This window comes from Quercus robur, chromosome 1 (assembly GCF_932294415.1).
Source record: "Quercus robur chromosome 1, dhQueRobu3.1, whole genome shotgun sequence".
NCBI classification, from domain to species: domain Eukaryota; kingdom Viridiplantae; phylum Streptophyta; class Magnoliopsida; order Fagales; family Fagaceae; genus Quercus; species Quercus robur.
Genome location: NC_065534.1, coordinates 14,186,597 through 14,194,488, shown reverse-complemented (window position 1 = coordinate 14,194,488; position 7,892 = coordinate 14,186,597). Strand labels below are relative to the sequence as shown.

At 34.6% G+C, this 7,892-nt stretch overlaps 1 pseudogene; it reads right to left on the bottom strand.

Annotated features, from left to right (window-relative positions):
• Positions 1-873: 873 nt before the first annotated feature.
• LOC126721474 (tRNA dimethylallyltransferase 2-like) lies at positions 874-7,610 on the bottom strand (annotated as a pseudogene).
• Positions 7,611-7,892: the final 282 nt, after the last annotated feature.

Genomic DNA, 7,892 nt, shown 5'->3' with positions numbered 1-7,892 from the left:
CACAGAATTTGCCATAGTTCATCTTTCTCTTAAAGAAGTTGTTGTGTTTGTATACCGTAGGGTTTTATAACCAAGGAGTTTCTTGATCTTCATCGTGTGATGAACTGAAGAATTTTACAGCCAACATTCTTCTTAAGTTGGTGATTAAGTTGCGTACTGAGATCTGCGCAATTGATTAGTCACGTACTAGGAGCCGTTCATTGAAAATGAGAGATTGTTACTACAGAACAAGTCCAATTGGATATTAGGGTAAGGGTTCAACTGTAGATTGGTATAAAGTATTGGGATTTCTTTATTTGTAACCGCCTGTTTTGATAATAATGGATTCTCGAGAGTGGTGACCTTAAAATCACTCAGTGGGGTTTTCGCCGTTTAGGTTTTTCCATTTGTAAATAAATCACCGTGTCAATTTATTTTCTGTTGCATTTAGTTTAATTGGTGATTTGTTTGTGCTGCCACGCATTTTGTATGTTAATTTGATTAATTAATAAATTTGACTAATTAATCAATTAATTCATCACAATAGGTCAATACATTCTTGGCCTATTACATTTAAAACCCTTTAAATAAAGATAGGATCGTGTCTACTACACTAAACTCCCATTTTATGGGATTCAAAAGAGGTTAGTGAGCAATCCTTTAATTAAATTAAAATATTGAAAAAAAAAACATAATTATGTAGTCAAAACACTTTTTTGAACATTAAAAATCTAAAAAGATTCAAATAAAACGATACGATTCACGTTATCTTATGGTTTAATACTTTATTCCTTTTTTTCAAATCCCATTTTTCTTTCATAACAAACCATCAATATCTGCAAATCCTATACTATCATATCATACCTAACCAATATTCCACATGATTCAATAAGCCACGGTTCAACCTTTGGCTTTATATCTATGATTTTAAATACCAATTTCAAACCTTACACATGGAGGTAAATTCTTTTTCAACCACAATGGACAAGCAGATTAAGAGAAATTGGATAATTCCGGTCTCCAACAACTAAGATAAATATTGAATGTATCTAGCTACATTCAGGATGTTGATGTTGTTGTTGTTGTTGCTGTTGCTGCTCCAGTAAGTAGAATCCTTGAGACTTCCTCAGCCGAGAAATACGTTTTCGATGCCCACGGCCTTGTTTGTGTTGTTCCCACTCATGCACCCTAAGTACCCTATCCCCACAAGCCTGCAAATGGAAAATTCATTAGCATACTAAAGCCACAAGAAACACAGTATATAAAATAAAAAGGCTAGAGAAGAGGAAACGGGAACAATATCCAAGACACAGTCTCACATAATGCTGACAATACCATCACCATCAAAGCCTGTCCCAAAACATTTGGAGTCGGCTTAGCTATGGATCTTTAACAGACTAATTGGGATCGACCACAAGTATTCTTCTCCACCATTCTATTCCATCTAAAATCGTAATCTTTGTCTCACAAAATGCTGACCTGACATATATATTGAGTCCATAAGTCCCTCTGGATTAGTTTCGGTCCCTTGTTATTTGGAGCCTCCAAATCAGGCATTGAACTGGCATTCTCATTAAGGAAAGATCTAATAATTTTTTCTGCAGGTCCGGCTACTTGCAAAGCCCATGAGTCATCTGATTTGCCTAGAATATGAGAAGTTGAGCACATTAAGCTTGATTCAGTTTATTTTTATTTTTATTTTTTTACTATTAAAATTGATTCAGTATATGGTGCAGAATAAACCAAAAAGGAGAATAAAAGACATACATGATATGGATTCTGTTGCATCAACATAATGTATGTTCCAACCAAACAATGTTTGCAGCCGATTTATCCTCCTTTTCTGAACAAAAACAAATTGTATTACAAAAGGCTTCACCATCGTATAACTGATATTAATTACATGCAAATAAATTCAGGACAGGCACTTATGCAGCCCATCAGTTCTTCTACTTCTTCTTTTCTTTGGTAACTACTAATAAATAAATGGTCTTAACAAAGTTTCCACAGGGATCTACAGTTATAGATTTGATGAGTAGTTTTGGAGATAAAAAAACTTGAAACTCAAATTTCTTGTCCAAAACATGTACTCATATATTAAGGATGAGAAAGTTAATTTACAACTGCTAAAATCCTAAGAGAGAACTTTTAAAAATCTGAAGAACAATTACAACTGGGCAAAACACCACAATCAACACCTTTATAAATAAGAAAGAGTGAGTTGATTTAAATTGAAAGAACAAAACAAAGTAGAGGAAGACAAAAAATAACATTAATAAAAGTAGTAAAAAATGATATGTCAGTTAAGAAAGTAACGGAAAGTAAAACCTTGTTGTTGCTGTTGTATTTAGGAACAATCAAAGAGTTTAATCAGTAATCCAGGACTTGATTGCTATAAATGTCAATACCTCATGATCTATATAATACCAGAATATGTTATGACCAATTTTGGAATGGAAGTGTCACATGTTATAAAACTTAGTAAGTGCAAATCTACTTTTTATTCTCTCTTTTTTCTTTTCCTTTTTTGGGTGGGGCGGGGGTGTGCAAGTCTATGAATTTATGAAACTGTTACAAAATATACTTACTTAACGACGAACAAGTCTTCGGGTGTTCAATTTCATTCTGTCTGTCAATGGCTTCTTTTAGCAGAATTTTAGGTTGGTTGTCACCAATGGTATCCAAGATTACCTGAATATTCTCTTTCAACATCTTATTACCCTTGTTTCTAGATCTCAGGGACAAAGAACCTTCAGTGGAATCACTTTCTTCATCACATCTGCCTTCTAAAAAATAATCTCTCAGAAAATTTTCAGACTCCCGAACACCGATGGCTTGTCGCAGACCTCTAGTGTAATCTGCATTTGGATTGTAAATGTCAAAGACTTCATTAAGTAATGCAGCTTCTATCATTCAATCAACTCTTAGTTCCACATATTGGTCCAGTACAGGCTTTGTTCCACATATTGGTCCGGTACAGGGAGAGAAGCATCCACGCATATAAAACAGCAATTGTATCTAAAATTATTGACTTGACCCCAATTCTGCCCTGCCACATGTAACATTATAACATAAATTAAGCACGTGTACATTATATCCATTATATCCATTTCAAATCTCCTTATGAGGAAAGTGAGGAGAGGGGGGATAGATCCTGATGGCTACTGGAACTAATCAAACTGCAAAATTCGAAAGTAGAATAAACTTTTATAAATCTAGAAACATAAATTCCACATAAACATGTACAATAAGTAAACGATAACTAAAAAGCATAAGCACCTTGTTATATATTGCATTTCAATGCTCATCGGCATTTTCATTCTATCTTAGTATCCATTAGACCGTGTGTTTGGGACTAGTTTATAAGCTAATTTTTTGTTTGCTACTTTTTTGCTTTTTAACTTTTATGAACCGCTTTTTAAAATCTTACTTTTTCTTTTTTTTTTTCACTTTTTCTAAGCACAAGCATACTTTAGCACATTTTTAACAAAAAACTATGTAAGTATTTCCAAACAGACAAAGCTGAGTAAATACTTGGTGCATAACAGCAAGTGTAATCACAATCAGCATACACAGTGCAAAAAGGCTCCAGCTTCTATGAGTCTTGAGAGCTGGTTGATACACAACCTGACCCACAATTAGCTCATAGACAAAAGCAGATAAAAAACTTGATATACCATTACATAGAGATGTCTTAGCTCTCGAGGGCACCAAAACCTAACTCAATTATGCCTTAAATTCCAATTAACCTCATATACTAACTAGGGGAAGCCGCATATATTATTTTCTGCTATTCTATCCTTGTCTAAAAATATAATCTCTGCCGCCTTCCTATTTAAGTTATTCATCTCCTTTACTTCTGGTTCTACCCATGTTATTTGAGGCATCCATCTATCTTTTTTCACACTCTCAATTTGTAAAGAATCGATTCATTACCAGTGACTAAATTTTCCTCTATTATGTCACACCCCAAACCCCAAAGGGTTCAAAGCATGAGAAAATCATCTCAAAGTACCTGTAGATTTTTTCCTTTTCGACAAACCAATCCATAAAATCATATCAAGTACCAATATCAAGAATTATCATAATAATTTCATTGAATATACTCTCAAAGTAAGTCAAAGCCCTAAGCAATAATTACAAGAACCATTGGCCACAAAAGAATAGAAGTCTAAATAAATAATTACATATCATCAGCTTGTCCCATCAATGGGAGCAACGTCACAACCACTATAATATACAAAAGAAATGAGTCAAGCCTATTCTAAGATGTACATCATCTAATATACCCATTACAAAAGTTCAGCCTCCATCAGTAGTTAGTCTAACTACTATTAGCCACCAAAAAGCTGTCTCAAAAGACTGTTGCCTACTCTGAAAAAGTTATAAAATAATGGAATGAGACAGAGCCCAGTAAGTAGCATAATTAATGGGGGTGAAGGAAATGTAAGTTTCATCTTCAATAATAATAATATGACAAGAATGATTACATAATGAAATACAAAGTTTCTCAAAGTAAATACCTTGAAACTATATACTATAATCTATGAGTATCAACAATATAATTTCCAAAACCATAATATCTAATATAAGATAAATTATCACAAATCTACCACACTACCACATAAACTGATCTGGGGATCCACCCATTCACAATTGGCATGATATTATCCTCTCTGGTATGCAGACTCTTGGCCCCATGGACAGTAGCCTCACCCATACCCTCAAGGTTTTTCTCTCCTCCCATGGGCAACAAAGAGAGCGCGTCAAATAAGACCTCTCTTGCATGTGGTCTCTTGGCCCCATGGGTAGCAGCCTCACCCACACACAATTAAGGAACCTCTTCCCCCCATGGACAGCAGGGAAGAATGCGTCATCCAAAGTGAAAGGGCACTGATCTGGATTTGATTTCATTGTCACAAAGACTACGGAGACCAAATCGGGTGATCACCGGGAAATCACATATGGCATGGTATTAAAACAACTCACAGGTTACATTACTTTGAAAACACATAGTTTATATCCAGTAGTTTCAGAGAAATCCTAAATAATCTAACTTTTACAAAGTTTATAAGGCTTTTAACTTCATTCTTGTCAAGAGATTTTCTATCAATTTCCCATGTACCAAGACAAGATAAGCATCTTTAAATTTTCTAATATACCATAAAATCAATGATTTTCTTATCAAAGATTAAATAAAAGATGCTCATATTTTCATATCAACAATTCATGCATTTCCCCAAATGCAATACCAAATATGATGCATTTTCATATATAATAATATATAATAAGGTCACAACACAATGCTTTTAAGAAAACATATATCCATATATAATTTCCCAAAATGTGTTTGACCCAAAAACAACATTTATAAAATATGGTTATTTTCCTAAAAATCCCATTAAAAGCTACTTACCTTGCAACCGCAAAATCCTAACTCTCCAAGCTCCAAGGAGATTAGCTAGAACCTAAACAATATCAAGTAAACTTATCACAATAAGTATAGAGTTTGAAATTGTATCTAGCCACAATTTAGGAATTGCCAAAATAATCACTTACTTAGGCAAGCCTAGTATTTAACCTCATCAATAAAAATATATATCACTTCCAAAGTTTCTCAACAAATTGATTCACAAGGCATAAACTCCAATTTACAAAGTTAACCCATTTAATATCATCTCCAACATTATAACTAGCTTCCATAAAATTTACACTACATCATTAAGAGACCCATGAAAGCAAAATCAATATATCCTCCAAGATAAGAAATTTAGAACTTCAACTAACTCCAAATAAACCCAATGGCAATGGAAAAATTAAATTTACCAACCATCACATGTTATAACCTAAAACCCCTAAATTTTCCACCATACATAAACCTTAAGTAGTCATCAATAGCACAAAGTATATACCCACTCATCAAATAATTCCACCAATACAAAACCCATATATAAAAACACATAAATATCATTTCCAATGCTCATAAATCACATGGGTATCATTATTAAAGTTTAGATAAAAATAACCTCAAGCAAAAGTGTAAAACCCACCAAAAAGATGAGAAATTTTTACCTCAAATAAAATAATGAAGATGCTTTGGGGTTCCTAAGTATTTTTTCGGTGATCTTGTCGGAAAAATGATGGTGAGATGGTGTGGTTTGGAGTGGAGGCCGGCGGGTGAGTGTGGAAGTGAGTGTGTGTGTGTTTCAATAAAAAGAAAAGAAAGAAAATGAAAGAAAGAAAGAGAAGAGAGGGCCGGCTAAAAGAGAGGAGAGGTGGGTGAAAATGAGTGGTGGTGTGGGGTTCGGTGGGGGCACATGTGGTCCACAAAAAAAATGTTGGCTTTACATTTTTTTTTTTTTTTTAACTGACGGGATGTTACATATTATCCTACCACAATCCTCCTTCCTCTAGGCTTGGGACCAGTTGTGTACAAAATATAGGACCCAAAGCACTGTCACGGCCAGATTTAATGGGTATCAAAACTAAAGTCATAAAGGCTCGTTCGCTTCGTGCACCACACCTAGGTTCGAATCCCACTGCCTGCAGGAGTCCGTTGGTGGGCATCTTTAGTAGGGTAACTCCCCACACAGAGGTACAGGCGGGCCCCCGAGATCGAGCTACCTTGTCCGAGGCCTCTGGCACCCTGCCCGGGATGTAATATAGCTATAAAGGCCCTCATTTTTTATTCTAAAAAAATAAAAATAAAAATAAAAAAATATATTAAAAAAAAAAAGGAAGAAAAAAAAGAGTACAAGAAATAGCTGCTCTCTGTTGCAAGATATAAAGCCTGTTCCAGAACCACAACAGCACCCAAAAGGGTAAAAGAAGTCAAAGTTCTTTATTGCAAGACAATTATGACCAAATAAATATTAATTACAAACCTTGGCTGTCTTTTCTGAAAAAGTTCGCTTGGAGGCACACCAGAACGGGAGCAAAGTTTGAGATATTGACAAATCTGCAAGAGATGCAACCAAAACCGAATCATCCAAACATTGTCATTAGATAGATTTGTCATAAATGAATTAAAGATCTTTAAAGGGAAAAAAGCAGGCATGTCATTCTCTTGGAAGGATCGCACACAAATATATGTCGTAAGTTTTGGCATCAATTATTAGTACTGGTGAGGAGAATTGCAGATAAGCATATATTTTTCTGAATGCAGAAGCTATATACAATAGGATAATAATCAACATCAAGCCACTGCTTGAAAAAATGAAATCCTAATAAGTGATAACAATTAAAAAAACTGTTGCAACCTTACATCAACAGTCAGGATTTTGAAGGGAAAAGAGGAGGGCTTTTTGTTTTGAAGGGGGGGGGGGGGGGGGGGGTTGTCATTAAAAAAGTTCCACCTTCTCAGCAACCACATAAAATAGAAGGCTTCAAAAGACAATCAAAATAACAAATACTTCTGAGGAATAAGTTACATACGTCTCTACTTCCATGTCATGTCAATTACTCTTTCCTTTTTTTGTTTCCTGAATTCAGATTTCAATAATAACTTCCTCGAACTAACAAACTGTTGATGGATGGACTCACCCAAAGGGCATAATATTAATAATAATAATAATAATAATAATTAATACCATAACATAATTAAAATTATCAGTACCAGTGAAGTACTTCATACGATCAGAGAGGCCAATGAATGTATAAATCAAAGACAATGATGCAAAGTGAGAATGATAAACAAATAATACTATAGCCAGAAAAAATGCATAATTTTCACACATCAATTCCTAACAAAAGTATATATGCAAATAAGTTCAAATGCAAAGTACATAACCCAGAAAGAGTGATATGCAAATCCTTAGCAGACTCCAACTTGGGGCTAGCGCGACGAAGTTGATCAAGACAGGACTCTCAAGCTACTAGGCCTGGCCTTGGCCATGCCTTAATTTTAAAGAGGC